Raw genomic sequence first — 23842 nt, forward strand, 5'->3', positions numbered from 1 at the left:
AGAGCCTCATGTATTTACCATGAACTCAAATGCACTGAAAAGAAGGATGGACTGAAAACTTCATTTGCTCCCATTCCCCCTCCTCCCTTTTCACTCCTACCGCCCCGCTGTTCTTCCCCATGGCTTTTGCCTGCTCTTCTTCTTCAATTTCCCCAGACACTCCCAGACATAGCACCTCTTACAGGCCTTGGCTAAAATGTCACCAGGCCGATCAGGTCCATCCTGTGTGAAACTGTAACCCACACCCTGATCCTCCCCACCACACACCCTTGATCACTATCATCTCTCTTTTTTTTTTCATACCACTTACCATATTCTAACTTACTTCTCTTTTCTTTCCTATCCTCTTTCTCTTTTTCTTCTTACCCTTTATTGTCAGAATACAATAAGCTACACTCATGTAAGTGCTGTAGGGGCAGAGGTATTTGTCTTTTGTTCATTGATGGGTCCCAAGAGCTGGGCTGGGGAGGGGCGGTCAATAAACACTTTCTCTTATTTTGTATTTTATAAAATTATAGACAGTGATAGAAGACAACGTTAAGACTAGATCTCTCACTTTAATTGCTCTCTCTGTGAATATTTTTAATGTTCTCTTAAACTTTTTAAAGTGTCTGGAATAAATTTAGTTTCACAGAAAAGTTACCAAAAGAGTACAGAGAATTCCCGTATATTCTTCACTCAGCTTCCCCTAATGATAACATCTTACATAATCATGCCCCATTGGTCAAAACCAAGAAAGTCATGTTCAATCCACCCATTTTTAAACAAATGAATTGTTATAGAGCACCATCACATCTACGAAGTTTATGGTCATATTTTCACGTCATTAACTCAGAATAGGCAGTGACAAGAACAGACTGGCCTATTTTTATTTCACTTCCTCTCTGTTTTCTTTCATATTTTGTCATCTTGGAAACCCTTTCTGTGTGATTAACATGTATATTTTAGGGTTTAGGCTGGTAGATTTGCAAAAGACTTTCCCACCAGAAATATCTAGAAGACCTGTGAAAACCTCTGATAGGAAAGCCTTCAGAACTCTTGTAAAAATATCCTGTGATTGTGTACTAAATCACCAGCTGCAGAGAAAAGCTCCTTCATTTCTAAAATAGCAGGATAAAGCACACAGAGAACGGATAACATCATTCTTTGTGAGAAGCTTGTTTTGTCTTGAACATGTAAATATTTACTCAGTGCCCTAGGAAATGGTTCAAGGATGCCAAGGTGTTGACAAATTGCTAAGGACTGTGCTAAACATCCTCATTAGCTTAAGTTTAGATAAAGTAACTCACAAAGCTCCCTCCGCCCCACCATGCCTCACAGTTTGCCAGCAGGAGTCTGTGTACACCAGTGATCGCTTTTCCCGGTCCATAGCAAAAGCAGCTGGGGAGAGGCAAATGCATGATGACACTTGATCTGTGACTTCATTAAGCTGGATGGGACAGCTGGGACTTTTGCAAGAGCAAGACATCCGGCGTTTGCCGCGGAGCTGGAACTTCTCTTCTGCGAACCCTTAAGCATGTTACTAATCATGCTTGGTTCTGGTCCACCCTTCCGCTCTCCCTCTGCTCAATTCTCCATCTTATCTTGCCTAGCCTCTAATCTTGTTTCAGTTCAACTCCTTTTATCCGCTAATTCAACAGACATTTAGACACCATTTGCCAGAGAGATTTCTACATGTTATTTCACTTAAGTTTCACCATGAGCCTAGGACACATTACTATTTCATTTACTAAATGAAAAAAATTGAAGTTCAAAGACCTTAAGAAACGTACCCACTTACATATCTGCCAGCTAGTAGCACAGTCAGGATTTAAACCCAGAACCTTGTGACTCTGAGGTCATTGTCCTTTCCTTCGATGACATGCTGCTACATTCCAAGAAAAATAAAAATGGAAAAGAGTTTTGTTTCTTTTCAACTGATTTCATGACACCAGATAAATTTGATAAATTGATGTTCATCAGACAAGAGCATCTTATAATCGAGATTCAGCCTGTTTCTTGTTATTGTGAATTTGTTGTGATGCCACAACAATGTGGGGGAAGGGTAGGGGAGAGCGAAAGAGGGAGATTTGCCTTTCCTAGGTGGAAGATGGAGAAAGGGAGCCCTGAGTTTGAATTTCTACCTTTCAAAGAAGTTCTGTGCATCCCCAGCTGAATAGGAAGATTCATGCCCATCCCTACCCTGAGCTTTCCTCTCTCAGGGCCTTTGCTTATGAGTTGCTTCTCCCGTTAGATCCTCCCCACACTCTGGGCTTTGACTTGCGCTTCGGTGATCCACTGGACTGTGTTCTCCCATGATGGCACCCACCATGGGGCCTGCACACTCAATAAACGCTTCATTGAAAGACCAAGCTTCCCAAGGTGGATGTCCTGAGAACGGGTCCCATAAACCCAAGTGGTCCACATCTGACACAGCAGTAATGGTGAAGGCAGGGTTGGGTGGAAGAGGAAGACTTGGAAGATAAGGCAGCACAGACTGAAAAGAAAGAAGCATTTTCCTACTTTGTTGAATTATTTTTAATCATACGGATTATTCATTCAGAATTTCCAGTATCATAAACGGAGGTCATGAAATCTATACTTGCTTTATCAGACTGGGACATGGAAATTATTTCACCTCTCTGTGACTCGGCTTTTTCATCTGAAAAATGGATACCAGGAAAAACAATCTTACCTGTAAGAACTAGATAAGATCGTGTATTAACACACTTAGGACACCATCTGGCAGACATTAATCACTCAGAGGAAGTAGTTATTATCACTGTTATTATGCTGTTGTCTAAGTTTCGACTACCTATGGACCTGTTTCTTACCAGCTTGTAGTGAGCATAACTTCAAGTATCTTTTCTGGATTTTAATTTCTAAGGTTTTAAGCCTCTCAATATTCATACATTTCAAGTTAACCCAATATTACATTTAAAATTTTAGGCCTCTAATGTTTCCTTTCACTATAGCTTCAATATTTACATGGTACTTTTATGTGCATATTTATATGTATGTATGTGTGAGTGGTGTGTAATGGAAAAGTTTGAGCCAGCTTAAATTTTGGAACATTCTAAAGCACCAATTCAAACCTTTGGAATATTAAAAATATTTTTGTTTCATTTTAAACTGATCCTGAAATAAGTTTGAAAGAAATTGAAGTAGTTTCAAAGAAATTTAAATGAGATGTGTTCTCAACAATATTCATTGCCTTCCTGTGATATTTTGAAGTTCTAACTTATGATTCTTTCAAGTAAATAATGCTAAATCTAACCCAAAACCCAATATCATAGGAAAAAGTAATTTCTGATATACTATCACTTTTCTCTTGTTCTTAAAATAAGATATTTTCAGCTTATCTATTTTCAAATAGTTCCTAAATAATAGTTTGCTTTGGATGATTGAATATAGGAATTTTGCTCATACAATAACTCCAAAGCATGACATTTTTAAATCACATACTCCCTTTACTCATAATGTTTAAAGTGAATTTCATATCGTTACACCATTTATCATTTGGAGATGGAACAAGATATTTACATGGATTCCATCTGAAATTCCAGCTGAAAAAGTATGGCCAAGGCTTATTAAAACCATACATGCTTGGTTATTGTGGCTGAAGAGCAATGGAGAGGCGAGGTCTTGAAGATACTTGAATATATACTTGCATATGTTTCAGGGCAAATGCATGAAAATCAAAGCCCGGGGATATGGGGTGGCATTCAAGGCACTGAGCTTCCTTCCATATGGCTTTTAGGGCTTTCTGTGAAGACACACTCTGTGGGCTCCCTGTTAAGGGTCAGCACCACTGATTCCTGCTTCCACACCCACTGACTACCTTCCTTGTCAATCACCTCTACTGGCCCCTCCTCCTCCAGCTTTTCCAGAAACATGTCAGTCATCTGTGAGATCCCATCCTTACACCTGTCTAATTCTAAATATTTTCTGTGTCTTCACAACCACTCTTCTGGCTTCTACCACAGTGGCAGACTCCAAAACGCCATCCCTTGTCTATACATCTGCCATGATCTTCAGATCTGTACAGCCAAGGACCTGCTGGATGTTTTGATTTAGGTAGCCCATGGATGAGTCGCATCCCAACCGTGCAAAACAAGCAGGTCTTTCTTTTGAAGTTCCATAGTGGTTCTGTATGCCCCATCTCACTAATGATGCTAAATTACTCGGGACTCAGTTTCCTCGTGTATAAAACTTACAAAGCTGAATTTAGTGCTCTGTGGTCCTGTTAGTCTGTGAGGTAGGAATCAAACAATGAAACTCGGCAGATCAACGAGCTGATGAATGAAGCAGAAAGTATCTTTAAAAAGCAAGCAAATCTATGTCCACTGAAGAGTACTTACATGAATAAAACTTAGATGAGCAGAAAGATGCTTGGAGGACAAAGAGCCAGAGGTCTGTGAGATGCATGTTCTGGAGGATGGGGCTTCAGGTGGTTTAGGTGCAGTGGAATAGAGCCTCCACTGGGGATGTTTAGGAAATAAATATTGATTATGTGGAACAAGACTGAGCAGGGCCTTGAAAGCTCGACTTGGATACAGAGTTAGGAGCTTGGATTTAATGTGACAAGCAACATTCCAAGCAGTCATGAAGGAGCAGTATGAGAAAGAGTGAGGGGACAGCGGGAGGAAAAGAGAGGGCACGTTGGTAGGAGTATTGGTCTAAAGGCGGATTGCAGGCTTGGCCCTTCCATCAGCCATTTACTACAGGGATGTCCTCCACGCTGCATTTTCTTCTCTGCAAAATGGAGCAGAGTAAGGAGGAGGAGGAGCAAAGCCTGGGATGGTAATTAGCAGCCTCTGTTGTGGTTTCAGAGCCTGTGGTGTGGCCTGAGCAAGGGGGCCATGTGACTGAGCAGCAGTCGCATCTAAGAGGCGCCCGGAAGGAGGCAGCATCAAGCCTGAACGAAGAAAGAAGAAATGGAAAGTGGAAATTCCATTTTAATAGCTGGGAAAGTTGAAGAATTGGTGAACCTCAGGGAAAAATGGAGCAATTGGGAAGAGGACTTCCCCTGTTCGTCACCCTCGTTTGCTAGATCATTATATCATGGGTCATTTTATCATTCTTTGCACAGGTCTTTAGGAAACTCACAGAAAATAATACTACTTTCTATTCTATATATTTTTATTATATATAAATATATAAAAATGTATATTAAGAGCCTACATCAAAATTATAGGTTCAAAAGTAATAGAGAAGTAGAAGATGAAGGGGAATTAGCTTTACAGTTTATATATCTTTTTCATAATACCATCAGGAAAAAACAGGGGAATCAAAACGTATTTTTAAATGTTCACAAAATTCAACAACAGAATCTGCCATGGTTAGCATCTGTCAAACAAACTTCAGAGGGAAAGGCACGGATAGACAGTGTAGTCCTTTCTGGCTCTGTTCCCTAGAAATGATCCTTTTTTTCAAAGTTTACTTCAATTACCACCCTGAAAGCCCCAGTGAGGGAGGAAAGAAGATGCTATTTCTCTTGCACACTGCTTGAATAATACTATTTTTTAACTATTTGCATCATGACTATTTTTTTAAATATCAGAGAAAATTTTGCCATGGAAGAGAGCAAAGACAAATAAGCCCAGTACATGAGCAAGCTGGCTCAAAGCACAGATGCTCTCCCATTCCAACCTAACCAAGTTGCCTACTCACTCTTGCTGACTTCCTTCTGCTCCAGTGGAAGAAGCATCACCGCCACAAAACAATCCAGTTCATCCACTGTGCTTAGATCCCATCTCCTCTCACTTTCTCAAGGACTTTCTTCTGCAGAAGAGTTAATCCTACTGTGTGGTTTGCTGTATTGGGGCTGGAACAGCTGCTCTGTCCCTGATAGGAGGTTTGTTGGTGGTGGTCAGTCGCTAAGTTGTGTCTGACTCTTTGAGACCCCATGGACTGCAGCACACGAGGCTTCCCTGTCCTTCACTATCTCCCAGAGCTTGCTCAAACTCATGTCCATTCAGTCAGTGATGCCATAAAACCATCTCATCCTCTGTCGTCCCCTTCTCCTCCTGCCCTCATTCTTTCACAGCATCAGGGTCTTTTCCAATGAGTCAGTTCTTTCCATCAGGTGGCCAAAGGTTTAAAGCTTCAGGTTCAGCCTCAGTCCTTCCAGTGAATATTCAGGGTTGATTTCCTTTAGTACTGAATGGTTTGATATTGTAGTCCATGGGACACTCAAGGATCTTCTCCAACATCACAATTAGAATGCATCAATTTTCTTTGGTGCTCAACCTTCTTTATGGTCCAACTCTCACATCCACACATGACTACTGGAAAAACGATAGCTTTGACTAGATGGACCTTTGTAGGCAAATCTATGTCTCTGCTTTTTAATACACTGTCTCGGTATATCATAGCTTTCCTTTCAAGGAACAAGTGTCTTTTAATATCATGGCTACAGTCACTGTCCACAGTGATTTTGGAGCCCAAGAAAATAAAGTCTGTCACTGTGACCATTGTTTCCCCATCTATTTGCCATGAAGTGATGGGAACAGATGCCATGATCTTAGTTTTCAGAATGTTGAGTTTTAAATCAGCTTTTTCACTGTCCTCTTTCACCCTCATCAAGAGGCTCTTTAATTCCTCTTCGCATTCTGCCATTAGAGTGGTATCAACTGCAATTGTGGTATCTACAGTTGTTGATATTTCTCCTGGCAATCTAGAACTGTTAAGAGGGTAACATATTTGAGTGTGCTCAGTTGCTCACTTAAGTCTGACTCTTTGTGGCCCCATGAATTGTAGCCTGCCAGGTTCCTCTGTCCATGCAATTTTCCAAGTAGAGATACTGAATCGGGTTGCCATTTCCTCCTCCAGGGGATCTTCCTAACCCAAGGATTGAACCAGGTCTCTTGCATCTCCTGCATTGGCAGATGAATTCTTTAGCACTAAACCACTTTCAACATGCTCATCCACAATTAAATCAGCAGGACCACAACCAGACTTTTGTTGCTACTTCATTTTCACTAAAAACGGAGCCAAATCATTTTTTTTCTACTTGCATGATGAAATTATTTTCCAAATCATTCCCTACTGAATAATAAAGGCAGAATCATTTTGGAAGGTATGCTAATTTCAAACTGATCTGTAAATGTTGCTAACATAAACATAGCCACTTGTAGGTATTAACTGCAGCTTCTTTACTTGAGAGCCAGATGCTACAAATAAAACAGTACGGATGGGCAGCATGCCCATTCCATCCCAACAAAGCACAGACCATCCTTCCATCACCAAGTCACTGTGCTTTCTGAAAGAGAAAACTGGTAGCATTTCTCCCAGTTAATTCTCTTGTCTCCTCTTTTTAATTGGAAAAAGGATTTCAGATAATTCATAACAAAAATGTGACCTTGGTAAAAACAGAAGCCTTGGGCAATTGTTAAACACCATGGATTTTTTGAACAGTTAATATTATTTTCATTCTCATAAAATTCCAACTCTGTCAAACAAGGAAGGTGACATAAGCCAAAAAATACATATCCTACTACTTTTACTTTTATGATTTTAGAAACCATGGAACAACTGAAAAAAAATTGAAAGGCAGCCAAGTAGGAGAGAAAATAGGACTTTGTGTCTTTAAGCTAGGGAGAAAAATAAAACCCAATCATTCCAAATGTATTGCTTTAGTCATCTGGTTTCATTCTATTAATGACCTTTAACAACTGCAAAAATATTGTGAAAAGCTAATTTTGTTTGTACTGAGGTGGAGCAGAACAGTTTCTGGCTGTCATTCTAGGATGTGCTATAAAATAAAATTATCTTTCTGGGAGTCTGACAAAAACCTACTGTACAGATCCAGTTTATTTACAACATCTAGGAATGAAAAGAAAACAGAATTTTACAACACATCAACATACAAAAAATGAATAGTACATTTGTGTGTGTGTGTGTGTGTGTGTGTGTGTGTGTATTAGCAATACCACATCCAGATATCTCTCAAGATTAAAGATTTTTTAATAATATTTTATGGCACTCAACAAAAATTCTAAGCAGTGAAACTATTTCTCAATAAATATGAAAGCTGTGAAAATATGAGAAAGCGTTATTCAACATAGTAGGTTTTGATTTACTGCTGGAGCTCTTAAGAAAGGCAGAATGGCCTCATTTCCTCATTTTGACAAGCCTTATGTTTCTATTAATTAAATAGAAATCTTGGAAAAGAGGTAGTGTCATCAGGGTTAATGTATTGACCTTATAGCCTTAGAGGCCAAGGTTGAAAATATACCAAGTAGCCATCAAAAAGAATAAATCTAGTCCTACTGGCCTTGTCCTTAAAGTCACTCATTCTCAGCTACACTATCCAATTTTGTGAATGATTTGTGTGCCCTGCACTAAGTGTCTGGGCCTGAAGAATGCAGGACCTTCATGATTCAGGGGGTTGATGAGCATCCTAGGGCCAGCACAGAGATCACAGAATAGTGGATCTCAAAGCTGGAAGAGCCTTGCACCCAACAGGCCAAGGTTCCCTTCTGATAATTAAGTTCTCTTGACAATACACCTGCCATAGGCCAAACACTGATGTTTCATAACTTCTAAAAAGAGGGAATCCATTACCTTCTAAGGTAGCATGCAATTTTGAGAAAGCTTAACTTTCAGAAAGTTTTCAAAATATTGAACTGAGACATTTCTTCTTGAAGGACCTCTTGGACCACAGAGATTCTCCTTTATATCATCATCCTTCATATATTTGAAAACAGGTAAAATTTGTCTAGGGGCTTCCCAGGTGACACTAGTGGTAAAGAACCCACCTGCCAATGCAGGAGATGCAAGAGACACGAGTTTAATCCCTGAGTCGGGAAGATCCCCTAGAGGAGGAAATGGCAACCTGCTCCAGTATTCATTCTTGCCTGTGAAATCCCATAGACAAAGGAGCCTGGTCACAAAGAGTCACATGACTGAACTACAAAGCACACAGCACACACAAAATTTGTCTAGTTGCATAGCACAGGCTTATGGTGAGACATAAGCTCCACCCATTATCAGGGGTTTCCACTTGCTCATCCATAGACAGCGAGGATGAAGATGGGCAGATAGATAGATGATAGGTAGATAGACAGGTACACCTCTGTGGACATCTTGAAAACATCATCAAATCACAAAAAGACTACCACACTTTCCTTATCTGGACATCAAGATTTTGGTAACAAACAATGTCATTCGGCAGACGCATCATAGTGTTTACCCATCCTGAGCTCAGCCAAAATTGCTAAGTCTTTCACAACAATTCCTTCTAAGCTTATCTTCTGAATTTGCGAGAATTGTTTTCAGGACCTAACCCAAAACTTCACATCATATGTTTGAGGTTTGATATTATTCAGTTTGACCTATTTTGATGTGTTACATCTTGGACAGACCTACAAGGAAAGATACCCAGTCTTTCCAGACAGTCATTCATCTACATCATCCAACACTCTGTCAAAACCACCCAAAGGCTGGGTAAGGAAACCACACCTTCCTGCTCATACTTATGTAAGCGTTTTACCCTCTTGCCTTCAGTCAGATTGACTTTGGCTTCCTAACTGTAGCCTTAATGGAGGAAGTTTCAAACTTGCATTGAATGTGCCTGATAAAAAGACGATGGGATCCAAATTCTAGATGATGGGATCCAAATTCTCTATACGGGTCGGGAGAGGCAGTGATCTACAAGCAATCTTCAAGTCAGTTGACATGGTTTTAAGATGGATGAAGTTTTATTTTAACCTTTCCTTTCTGGTTGCATATTCTCACCCCACTCAAGTGATTAGATCCCAGCTCTTTCGCAGCAGCAAAATGAATGGACTTCAGAGTGATGCATTTGCTTTTCATCTCCAAATATGTACAGTTTCATAATGGGCCATCTGTCATTTTGTGATTCCATGCAAGCAACAATGCCCTAAAGTTTTGTTGTCATGGCAACCACACCAAAGTCTTCAAAGCGAACTCTGAAGTCACTCCTAGTCTCAGATTCTGTGCAACATGGGGTGGGAGTAGGGGCTGACATTTCAGAAAACTGAAGTTTCTAGTATGCATTACCTGTCTCCAATTAATGCTTAATCTAGCACATCTCGAGTTTTAATGAAATAGATTTATTTAGAAGAAGGAAAAGCAAAATTGTCTTCTGTAGCTGTGATTGATTTTATTTTACGTTAGTTTTGTTAGAGAGAAGTTGTCTTGGTTTAAATTCCAGAGAGATATTCATATGTAGCAATCAAATCCTCCTTTTCACTTTGCTGAAGACCAATTTTAGAAGAGGTAGGAAAAAAAATTCATCTCATTGTTCATATTCTTGTCTCCTATCTCATGGTATTCCAGCGCATCTGTGCCACGGTAGAGCAGGATAAAGGGACCAAGAGTGTATTCTGTGAAGAGGAAGGAAAAAAGTACAGCCTTTAATCTTGATTTGCTTTATTTCTTTTTTGGGTGACTATCTCTTACTTATCTTTAACATCTTTCCTGTCCCATAGGAATGGAAATGATTCATTTTCTCTCCCTTTTATTTGCAGTCTTTAACAGCTTGCACAGAAGCTGTGTCCTCGTGGCACTGAGTGACATTGTTTTATAGGCAAGTTAGGGCACGTCTTTTCAGTCCTCATTCTACTGCTTAATGCCCTTCTGGCACTATACAATTTTTTATTCTTTCATTTTTGTCAACTTTTTATTTTGTATTGAGGTATAGCCTATTAACAATGTTGTGATAGTTGGAGGTGAATAGTCAAGAGACTCAGCCATACTTATACACGTATCCATTCTCCCCCAAACTCCCCTCCCATCCAGGCTGCCACATAACCCTGAGCAGAGTTCCATGTCATTCTTTATTTTTAAAAAAGGTAACAAACTGAGATTTGATCCGTTTCAGTTTCTTAATCAGGAAACAACATGAGTCACCACAGTAGCAGGAAACAAGCTGAAAAGACAGTAGTTTGGGGCCCTTGCAAAAATCTGGGCAAGCAGTGGAACAAGGGATATAGGAAGGGAGAGGCAGATATGAACACAGAAAATATCTTAGGGTATCTGTCCATTCAGTCAATGGTATGGCAGACACTATCCAAGCTGTTATAAGAAAAGGAAGGCAAAAATGGATAAATACGATCCAAAGCTGTAGATGCAGGAAATTGGCTCTGTCCTATGTGGTTGCATAAAGCTGATACAACTATGATAGGGTAATTTAGCAGTGTATATTTTTGAAGTATAAATGTTTATTTTATTTTTATTTTGCATGTAATACATACTCATTATTCACTATACTGAGGTAAATACTGTCTCACTAATCGAATGTAATTATTCTTAAATTTTGGCATACTTTCTTCTAACTTTTCTCAGCTATATAACATACTTGTTTATATATATACATATATATGCTATATTTACTTATAAGAGCTATGTAAAAGTATGCATTTATTTACACATTTACATATAAATTAATATATATACATATTATATTTATATAAATATTTTATATTATAACCAAAAATATGGGATATGCATATTTAAATCTGGGTTGCATCCCTTAATATGATGGCATAAGCATTTTGTACATCAGCACAAATATTGTATGATCATCATTTTGAAGATTATATAATCATTTTTAATGTGATTATACTCTAATTTCAATAAACTAGATGCTAAAAATTAAAGAAATGATATCTATTAGCTTTTCCACTTGAGTTATTTCCTTAAAATATATTCACCAAGTAGAATTAATATTTCCAGCACATAAAAAATTGTATCAAAAGCCATGGGTACCAATTTACACTTCACACCAGCAATTTATGAGATCTTTTGGCATTTTTGTTTTGTGGTCCTGTAGCTGAGGTGTGATTTACTGAGCATTAGAATGACATGCAAAACTAAATCCTTCTGGTGTCTGCACTTTCTCCTACTCTTTATCATGATTCACATATACTTTTTTTTTCTAACACTTTTTTCAGTAAGATCACCTAAAGAATAGAATAATCCTAGTATTTCATCTTCTAGGAGCTTCGTAAACATATTTGTGAAATTTCCTTCAAGCGTGACTAAGTAGGGTTGCTTTCCTGGTGAGAACTGACAGAGTACTAATATGCTGGATCCTATATTATTTTATACCAATAGCTCTCTCTTCTTTTCATGGCTGAAACTTTGGAGTATTCATTGGAACGAATGATGCCAAGCTGAAGCTCCATTACTTTGGCTACCTGATGCAAAGAGTTAACTTGTCAGAAAAGACTCTGAAGCTGGGAAAGAGTGAAGGCAAAAGGAAAAGGGGGTAGCAGAGGATGAGATGGTTAGACAGCATCACTGACTCAATAGACATGAATCTGAGCAAACTTTGAGAGATGGTGAAGGGCAGGGGAGCCTGGCATGCTGCAGTCCACGGGATCACAAAGAGCTGGACATGACTTAGGAGCTGAGCAATGACAATATGCCATAGAGGAGGCTTCCCTGATGGCTCAATAGTAAAAAATCTGCCTTCCAATTCAAGAGATGCAGGAGATGTGAGTTCAATCGCTGGATCAGGAAGATCCCCTGGAGAAAGAAGTAGCAACCACTCCAGTATTCTTGACTGGGAAATCCCACGGACACAGGAGCCTGGCGGGCTACAGTCCATGGGGTCTCAAAGAGTTGGACACAACTGAGTAACTAAACAACAACAACAATATACTCTTTGCTTCATTTGTGCTATGAATGCTTCAATAGTCACTTCACTAAAATAGAAAAATATTTTCAGCCCAGTAACATCACAGTTTGCAGCCTAAAACACAGAAACATCTTGACATTTGTCTTCAGTATATTTCAGATTTTTCTCGACACACCCATGTTACTTGTATAAGCTATTTTCCCAGGTCTTATGTAATAACCTTGGGAATCTGGACTAAAGTATCTTGTGAGAAAAGCCATATTTAAAATTGTCTCTTTGACCAGGTTTGACTCCTTGACTGTCACCACCCATAGGTACATGCATCCCCTTGAATCTCCTAGAATATTCATGAAATAGATTCTGGAGGTGCTGCCCTCATATTCCTCTAAATAAACCTCATCATATTTGACACCATAGCAAGGACATTTGGGGTTCAGCTCCAAGACACCCACTGTGTGAGGCATGGACACCTAAAGAAATCTATGCAGTATAGAAGTGCACAATGCATGTGGTAATAATGAAAGAAAAGTTTTATGAAACTCTCATCATGTATCCTGGCTGGAAGGCTTCACCTGCATTTGATCATGTAATACTCACAACTTCTCACTGCTCACAACAAACAATATGATAGCTCTGATCTACAAAAGGAAGAAACGAAGTTAAGACATGCTGTACAGCTAGTCCAAAGAGAATGGCAAACCTAGGGTTCAGACTCAGGTCTGTTGATTAGAGGCTATGCTCTTAACCTTCACATTGTGCTTGGATGGTGTGAAACAGGATGCATTATGAGGAGAATGAGAAATTGGTATTTCATAGGCTAACAATTCAGGCTTCCCTCGTGGCTCACAAGGTAAAGAATCTACCTGCAATGCAGAAGACCCAGGTTCAATCCCTGGGTAGGGAAGATCCCCTGGAGAAGGGAATGCCTGCTCACTCAGGCATTGCCTGGAGAATTCCACGGACAGAGAAGCCTGGTGGGCTACAGTCCATGCAGTCACAAAAAGTCAGACACACTGAGTGACTAAGCACACACACACATACACAGGGTAACAATCTGTCGGAGAGGTGCAATTTAAAATGACCCTTAAAGGAGGTTCATTTGTTTCCTGAAGGGTGCCTCCCCAGAGGATGAGAAACAGCAAAGCTTGAAAGCTTGCCCATTAGAAATTTCAAAATTCCATAGTGATTAAGTAACAAATTATTTTACCAAGAAAGACGACCATGTTATTTTCAAGGGCTTAAGGGGAATAAACATTCCCTAATCCTCATGGAAACCTGTAAAAGCTCCTCATTGAGAGGTTACTCAAGCCTATGTTTTAGCTCATCACGTGGCTTGCACATCTCTTTCTGTCCACATGGACATGCTTCCTCTTTAAAGATGAAGATGTAAAACAGAGGGTCTGTGGGACTTCCTGGAGGTTCAGTAGTTAAGACTTTGACTTCCAAGGCAGGGGATGTAGGGTTCATCCTTGGTCAGGGACCTAAGATCCCACATGCCATGCAGACCCCCAAAAAAGCCAAGACATAAAACAGAAGCAATATCATAACAAATTCAATAAAGGCTTTAAAAATAGTCCACATCAAAAAAAGAAAAATCAAATAACATGGGAGAGTGTGTTCTAGAAGTCTCTATTTGAAGCACTTGAAGTGTTCAAGTGATGTAAATGGTATGTTTCCTGTGTATGTATATATATATATATAAGTGCTTCCCTGGTGACTCGGCAGTAAAGAATCCACCTGCAATGCAGGAGACTCAGGAGATATGAGTCTAATCCCTGGATTGGAAAGATCCCCTGAAGGAGAGCGTGGCAACCCACTCCAGTATCCTTGCCTGGGAAATCCCATGGACAGAGGAGCCTGGCTGGCTACAGTCCATAGGGTTGCAAAGAGTTGGACACAACTGAAGCAACTTTGCACGCATCCACACATGGGTTTATAAATGTGTCTCTGTTTCATGCTTGTATATATGTATTTAATTATATGTGTGTGCAACTGAAGATACCATAAATAATTCTTTTTACACTGTTTTACATTAAGAGCATGGTTTACCAATGATAGAAATGATACAGGCGTTAGTCACTGGAAAAAGCATCTTTCTCCTTTGAAATCTATGACTGGAGTATGGAGTGATGAGCAAGACAAAACACCGGTTAACCCTTACACCTAGCTCTGCCTTCTAAAAGAGAAAAATAAGGGCTGCTGAACACATTCATCTCACTGCCTCAATTACTTGAAGAGGATAATCAGCTTAACACTATAAGGATGATGTTGAATGTGTGTTGATTTCTCTTTGCTATTGATTGCCTGCTTTGACATAGTATGCTCATTATCATGCACTAAGGAACCACCTGGCGCCATTGTCTATCTTCACTATTTACACATCAGGTGATCATTCTTTTTGTGGGTTTTTCCCTTCATTGTCACTGATACATATGCCTAGAACTTAAGCCATGGCTTACTGGTTTAAGTAACATAGTTCATATTTTAAAATATTGTTTGATGAAGACGATACAGTTTTAGACAAAAATCTTCTCTGGAAATCCAATGGCAAATCTTTCTAGAGTGTATTTTTTTTTTTTCACATTTTTCTCAAGAAAAGCGCTGTTCCTCCTTTTCGGTGACACTTCAGTCTCTTCCCAGGTAAAAGTACATGTGTAAGTTGTAGGTGCATCACAGCTCACTTTAATCACATTAATGTCTTTTTGTAAATAATCAAAATGTGTGCATATGTTTATTGAATAGCAATTATAAAGAGAAGTATTATTGTCACAAAGAAGCACATGCTTACTTAGGGCTCTTGCGTCTACTTACCCACCTGTCTACCTGCATCAGGCAGGCAATATGTGGTCCCCAGGTAATTAGAAATGCTTCTGCCTGCATTTGGGACCCCTGAGGCCTAGACCTCCCTTTTGCAGCTCCAGCACCTAAATTGCTCGAGAAGAGAGTTTCTACAAACCTTGTAACGGTCCTGGTGAGCAGTGCCTATCAAGTCAAAATCCTGCCAAAGACTGGTCCCAACCAACTCCTGACCTTCAGTGAGGAAGTTCAAGAGCATCAGCCTTCTTTGCTTCTTTGCATGTGGTGCGCTCAATCGCTTCAGCTGTGTCTGACTCTGCGACCCTATGGACTGTAGCCTGCCAGGCTCCTCTGTCCATGGGATTCTCCAGGCAAGAATATTAGAATGGGTTGCCATACCCTTCTCCAGGGGATCTTCCCAACTCAGGGATCGAACTTGCATCTCTTATGTCTCCTACGTTGGCAGGTGGGTTCTTTACCACTAGCTCCACCTGGAAATAGTGCACATTTTATAAAAAGGTTCAACTGTGCTGACTGCCCACAGTCTAGTAGAGAACATCCACACTTCAACTTGGCATTTTTCTGACCACGAGCCAACAGAAGCCAAGCCCCTGGGCATCCTGAAAACCCCTGAGTATCCCCAACCCTAACTAAACTTGAGGGTTCAAAGTTAGTCTGTGCCTTCTCATCTGCCATTCAATACTCTTGGGACTGAGCTTCTGAAGGCCACCATGAGCACAGACCTTCCATCCTTTCCCTGTGTATCCACACGAATGCGAAGTTCACAGGTTCGCATCTCTCCTGATGCTTTGTAATTTGCCATGTTCGCCTCAATGAGTAGCATCACTGCACTGCTTAGAGCTCGAATACCACATCGCTTTCCTTCTGCAATAACCCACTTACTCAACTGACTGATGGTAAGTCCCCCACAGGCACCAAGAGCGCCAGCTCATCAGCTTATGGCAGATACTCTCACATGGAAATTAGTCTCTAGCAGTTGTTAATTAGTCTCTAGAGTTGGACACAATTTGGTGACTAAACAGCAACAAATTTCCTCAACCAGAGAATGTGGCAGTTGCTTCTTCATAGAGAAGCCAGAGCTTGCCCTCTCTGGAGATAACAGACTTCAAGATTGAAAGAATGTCGAATTTAAAAACAGAATTGACAGATGAGTTACAGCTCAGAAATATCACTGTGCTTTCTAAACTAGGAGAAATACACTAGTTGTTGAGATATTTGATCTGAAATGGGAATATTTAAGAAAGGACTCATTGTTGGTGTACACTATGTACAGTAATGTTATGTACAGTAATGTTTATTATCTCATGCTTTCTTCCAACATACAGCAGTCTGGTGACTGTTCTGAAACAGTATGTTTTCCCTGCAAAGGAAGAAGCTAGTTCTAAAGAAAAAGTTCTATATCACACATCCCTTCCCCCCAAACACACACGCACACTGTGGTTTTAGGTCTGTTAGGAATCAACCAGGACAATAAGATTTAGAATTTCAGGCAAGCTAATACTATCACTTCATTGCTTTTTGTTGAAGACCAGTATAACCAATGAACTGACTGCTTTTTATTTTCATACAAAAAAAATGGGGCTCTGTGGTGACCTAAATGGAAAGGAAATTAAAAAAAAGAGGGGATATATGTATACATATGACTGATTCACTTTACTGTGAAATGTAAAGCAGAAACTAAAACAACATTGTAAAGCCACTGTGCTCTAATAAAAACTGTTTTAAAAATGTGGGGCACCTTAGGTATTTGTAGACATTTATCATTTTTCTCCTCTCAGGTAACCCAGAAACCGGATTTTTTTTTAATTTTTAAAATTTTATTTTATATTGGAGTATAGTTGAAGAAATGGATTTTTTTTTAGTACTCAGGCCTCTATCTTTCTCTGCATAACTTGCAGGCTTCCAGCCAGCCTATGGTTACTTAATAAGCAATGAAAAGAGGGTAAATTTTCATAGAAGGCTCCATCTTGGTCACAAGGACCATGGTAATCCTGAGACTTTCTGAATCTTTATTGTCCACTGGGTGCTTTTAGTGAACTAAGAGCTACAAATGTGGGTTGCACGGTGCAACACAAGAAAAGTACCGAGTAGAAGGTGGTGGAAAGGCTGCTGTGATGAACTTGCTCTTCTTTCCTTAAAGCATAGCATCCTCTTTTGCAGAAGTTGGTCTTCGGGTTTCCCTGTAGCTCTGACCTGGTTTCTGCCTGCCCTTCTTCCTTCAGATGACGAAGGCACCACGGCAGAGGTTCACTGGGGTTTTGCACATGATGGGCAGAGTGCGTTATGACATCAGTGCAGTTAGGTGCAGAGCAGAGGCCCAGGATTCAGGAAGCTAGATCTTGAGATTTCATTCTGCTAAAACCTACCATCAGATATCAAGTCACCTATCATCTGGTTAATTTATATATATTCTTGTTGCTGAAACAAAACCATCTTCAGGGTTTATCACTGACATCTCTCCAACCAGACTTGCTCCCACCATCAATTCAATGTCAACATACAGAATGAAAACACACCCACCCCAAGACAAAGCGTTCTTTCACTTGGCTTCGTAGCATTGATTTATTTCCCCTTTTTTCTCCCCATCTCCACTTTTCCTTAGATTCAAGAAGCAACTTCATTTCCTGGTTATGTTTCTTATTTGCTGTGCAAATCAGTTATTCTCTCTGAGTTTCAGTTTTCAAATGAGAAAAAATGAAAGAAAAAATGCTTGCTTCATAGAGCTCTTGTGGGAATCAAATTAGCGATTTCTACATGAAAGTATTTTAATGAAGGATATAGAAAGTATAAACACCTCCCACAGCTGGGAGTACATACTTCCTCAAATGTGTAGGCATCCTCTCTCCAGTCCAACATCAAAATACCCCTAATGAACCACATCTTTAGTAGCATCCATGGGACCTAGGTTTATTCCCCCAAAAATGAGCTGCCTGTTAGTATGTCCAATGGGGACTGAGTAGCTATTTTTCTGAGGCTCAGAACTTTAAAAAATTTCTACTTATTTTTATAAATCAAGCCTCTTAGCCAGAGCCAAGCTGAACATATTCAAAAGCGATTATTATGCCTTACATTCTGGGCTCCATCTTGACCAGCATAAGCTTCACTTGGATTAGAAACAATGCCGTCAGAAAATTAAAAAAAAAAAAAAAAGAGGCCGGGAATCTGAAGAGAAATAATGTTGTTATGCTTTATGAAATGAAAAACTGGGTTTTGGATTGTAACGAGTCAAACCCCTCCCTTGCCTGAGTTATCATGCTAGCCCATTGCTCCCTCTCGCTGTTATTAGCTTCTCATAATGTAAAACATTTCTTCATTTCCAGCAGATAATACTTTCAGTGAAAAGGTAATTTTTGAAGTCTATTACTTGCATTCTTAGAGAAGAGCACAATGTAGCATTTTGTTCTAATATGCCATTGAAATTGTTTGAGTAGGTACACCATAGAATCAAATACAAAATGTCAAAATGGTTTCCATTAACTATGCACATTTGCACTGCTTCCCTTAATGGCTATGTTTTTGTTCTTTTCCTTCATCTTTGCATCTATAAGATGAAATGATTCAATTGATGTAACTGAAAAGTACATTGAAAAGGTAGAGAGCAAATTACAAAAGCATCAAGCCACAATTTCACCCACGTACTTCATTTTATAATGAAGTTTAATAATGATAGAAACTGTCGCTAGATTTAAACATCAGTCATTTCAGCAATTGTAGTTAATGTGAATATCTCATACTGAGTAATGTTTTATAAAAACATGGCAAGGATTGTGTATTATATTGAACTGAAATGTCATAATGAAATCTTAACTAGATGCTATTATTGTAATATATATTATGTTAAGAGAAATTTACTTCAACTTGAAAAGATAAGTACTATGTTTCCTTCAATATCCTAAGTTCAGATAAAATCATTTTGCTTGGAAGAAAGGTTTTTTTCCTTTCTAGACTTAGCATGAGCACAAATAAACACCTACTACTTATTACAATAGGTGTTGTGTTGATGTATCTTGGTGGTAAATACACAATGAAAACATAGTGATTTATTTTTCTTTGATGGAATAGTAATGTTTGAAAGAAATCTGTGGTGTTTATGCAGCATATATTTTTCAAGCGCCCAAAGTATTTGGGTTGTCTCTTTATCTTGGGGGAGAAAAGATCTTCTTAGTGGCAAAACCCTGGACCCAAATCAACACAACCTCGGCTACATGGGGGCAGAGCCCAGGGCACTGAGAGGGCAGCTGGCCATGTCTGCCAAGTCATTAACAGCAGCTTTCTTGCTTTGCTTCCTGAAAATATGGGTTCCTGCTGATGACAGCAGAACAGGCAAGGTAACCTCAGATGAAATCAGCACCTGAAAACTCTCTCATTTTCCACTGCCCTCCCACTCTCCACCCTACTCATAGGAGCCTCTGTCCACATCAAAAGGGTTGAGCGAATCTCTGAGGGGACTAGGGAACGTTTCACGGCCTCATACCCCCGTGATGAAGGAAGAAGCGTGAGTTCATGATACCTGTGAGTATCATGTCCTCTCTCCCCTGGTCTAGTAGAGTGGATGAGATGAGAGGCTGCTGGCTTCCCAAATGCTGAATCTGCCTGGAGGCCACAGCAGCTCAATTGACCAGGAGGTAAGTCACTGGCCGCAGGGTCCTCGTGCTTGGCACACACGTGGGTCAGTGTCGCCACAGTCACCTCACGAAGCATTTTTTCCCTATTAGCTTTGGTTCTCTGGAGTTCTCTGGCTCACGTGTGCATTTTCACATTTTACCAGTGATGCTGCTTGATGAGCTCACTGGATTCCATGAATCATCCAGGACAATTAGTTTCTGCCACCAGATGGCAGCGCAATACCATTCACGTGTGGAAAGAGGAGGGGGCGATGGGTTTAAGGGACTTTGGATATGTACCACTCACTAAGCCATCCCCTGAAATTAGACACCATTTCCTTCGAATATTCAGTACTGATACACTTAAGATAAAGAGCTCTATAACCATGTTTTGTTTATCTATTGCTATGCAACAGAACAACTCAACACAGCCTACTGGCATAAAGGGATAATGAATTAGTATTGATCACAAGTCTGTAGGTTAACTGCCCTCAGCTAGGTTTATCTTCTGCTTCCAAGGATGGAGCTGAGCTCTGATATTGCACTCTCAGCTGGGGTGATGGCTGGGGCTGGAATATTCAAGACAACCTCACCCTCCAGCACATCTTACCACTTGATTTATCACTGTTTGAATCTAGCACAAGCTTCCCTACAGCATGGCAACTGGCTTCCAAAAGATAGCTTTCCAACTGGGCATGATTGTTTAATGGTATTCAAAAGCAGAGACATTACTTTGCCAACTAAGGTCCGTCTAGTCAAGGCTATGGTTTTTCCTGTGGTCATGTATGGATGTGAAAGTTGGACTGTGAAGAAGGCTGAGCACCAAAGAATTGATGCTTTTGAACTGTGGTGTTGGAGAAGACTCTTGAGAGTCCCTTGAACTGCAAGGAGATCCAACCAGTCCATTCTGAAGGAGATCAACCCTGGGATTTCTTTGGAAGGAATGATGCTAAAGCTGAAATTCCAGTACTTTGGCCACCTCAGGTGAAGAGTTGACTCATTGGAAAAGACTCTGATGCTGGGAGGGATTGGGTGCAGGAGGAGAAGGGAATGACAGAGGATGAGATGGCTGGATGGCATCACTGACTCGATGGACGTGAGTCTGAGTGAACTCCAGGAGTTGGTGATGGACAGGGAGGCCTGGCGTGCTGCTATTCATGGGGTTGCAAAGAGTCAGACACGACTGAGCGACTGAACTGAACTGACTGCTTGTATCTCACCTGCTCATGTTCTATGGGCAAAAACAAGTCAAGCGTCCAGGCTTATGGTCAGCATGAAAGGATTAGACTACCACGAGGTAGGAATCAATGGGATGGGATGGTCTTACCATAGGTCCATAAAAGGATTCACAGCTCTGCCAGCACGAAGAATCAGAAATCTCCCCCAAACTGATTTGCATTAGAAATGTCATAAATTCATCTCTTCTTTTTTCAGTAAATCATAGATAAGACAAATGGTATTGACAAGCTTTAAAAATGTCAGAAAAGTAGACCATCTGGCTGCTCCCCACAATGCTTGCTAGAAGGGATAGTTCCTGGCTCTGGCCTAGGGAGGGCAGAGCCCAAAACTCTGCTTTGAAGGGCACTTATTATTGGTCAGGCTAAAAGGGAACACTCGAGCTAAGTACACTTACAAAAGACGACATTATCAACCAGATGTAATTTCAACAGTTTACAAAGACAGACCTACCTGGCTGATGAAAGGAGGCTATTTGCAAAACCAATCCCTGTAGATAAATTTCCCTCAGGAAAACAAATTATAAAAGCAGAGGTTGCTTTATGAATACAAATTTGGAATAAGAAGAGCTGGATAGTCTTGCAGGATATTTCCATTAAGGCTGATGAATTGTCTTTCTACGCTCCACAAACATCTCTATTTTAAGAACTGACTCAGTTCCGTTGAATTACAGCAACACTGCCTCTTAATAAGACTAGAAAAACACTGATGTAACATTATTTTCACTAGCAAGGATTATGAACAGGATGAAAGTCAAAACTTTCTCTCAACATTCCTTGTTACATAAAATCAATCGTTCATCCAATATAATATTCATATTTATTATGCATGACCTGGAAAGCATTGTTGACATATACTGTTGATTCAGTAATGAGTGTAGTTCCATTTTTAATCTGATAATCCCTCTAGCTAACAGGTTGTCATAGTCAAATGATGCTTTTATAGTTTAGTTAACATCTGGCAATGACTGAACCTAAGGATGATATACATCAACAGTTCTAAATTTGCTTCCCAGTATTAGGATCAAACTGAACAGCAAAGCCTTGTATCCTCTAAGACTGTCCGTAAATTCATTTACATATAAAGTTTATATCTTCTACAGATATACATTGCCATTATTCCTGAAACTTCAGTAAATTAGAAACAAAATTGGGAAAGAGACATTTCCTGAGACTCTTCTGTATGAGTTAGTGTTTCTGTTTGGGCATTAAGATGACATATACATAGTCTGATGGCCTTCCCAGTGGCTCAGTGTTAAAGAATCCACCTGCCAATGCAGGAGACACAGGTTTGATCTCTGGGTTTGAACCTGGAAAAGAAAATGGCAACCCACTCCAGTATTCTTGCCTGGGAAATCCCATGGACAGAAGAGCCTGGTGGGCCACAGTCCATGGGATCTCAAGAGTCGGACATGACTTAGCTACTAAACCACCACCACCACCATACATAGTTTAAGAAATAAAATATGTGAATTTTACAGATAGCATTTCTTTATATGAATGCTGCAGGCCAAACTCTCAAAATCCAAATTTCATGAGGGGAATTCGATTTTTTCATGATGATTATTCTTCCTCCTGTGACAGAATATTCTTCATTAAATTAAGCATGGGATTAAGTGACTCATTAGATGAAGATGGAAAAACAGTCAGTCATATATATTCAAATATATATACACATGAACATAGAAGTATTCAACCACATCATATTGTAAAAGAGCCTTGTCTCTTTAAATATTAAATCTCTCATGTCAATATTAAAATGCCATATCTCAAAGGATTGCTATTCAAAACTCTTGCAAGAAATGTATTTATATGAGCATTTACTGATTATTTATCTTGACTGCAGTAAGTGGCTTTACATTTGGAATCACATTAACTATTTTCGACAGCAGTTCTCAAACTCAGAACGAAACATCTCACAGTTGACTAGTTTGCCATCATCTCAAACTCAACATGTTGGGTTGAAATTAATTAACAATGTTCCTGATGTGCACTGAAAAGTGTTGGGGGTTCTCAGAGCCACAAGAAGCTGCATAGTCAAGCAGGATAGAACTCAAGACTCTGCCAGCTCCTTCAAGCAGAGAAATCTGGTTTATGTGATGGTTTCTCCTCAAAACTTAGTAGATTTTGATAAAAGGGACTAAATGTTGAGTATACGGTAAGTTCTCAATGGACATTTATCCCTTGTTCCCTTCCCTAGTGATCCCACCCCAGGATCTGGTATAACTTGCCAAACTCTGCTATTTCTATCAGCATTAATATTTTTTTCCTAGTCTTACAGTCTTCAGACCTGAATTCCTCCTCAGTTATTCTTCCCTTCACTCCCAATAGCCAAGCTTTACTGTTTCCCATTAATGATCTTTCGTATGTCTCAAACACACCACTATCTCACCATTTCCTTAAAACCATGTTCTAATCTTCTTGAGCTGAGGATCCTGCAAGAGCTTGAAATCTGAATGCCTGCCCTTAATCTCTTTTTTCCATCTGGACAATACTTCCAACTTCTGCAGCTCTCCCGGCTCCAGGTTATTTCCAGACTCGTCTACCACAAAGACTTGTAAGGCTGCCTACATGCACTCTTTCGTGGAAAGTAACTT

This window comes from Capricornis sumatraensis, chromosome 11 (genome assembly GCF_032405125.1).
Source record: "Capricornis sumatraensis isolate serow.1 chromosome 11, serow.2, whole genome shotgun sequence".
In the NCBI taxonomy this organism is placed as follows: Eukaryota; Metazoa; Chordata; class Mammalia; order Artiodactyla; family Bovidae; genus Capricornis; species Capricornis sumatraensis.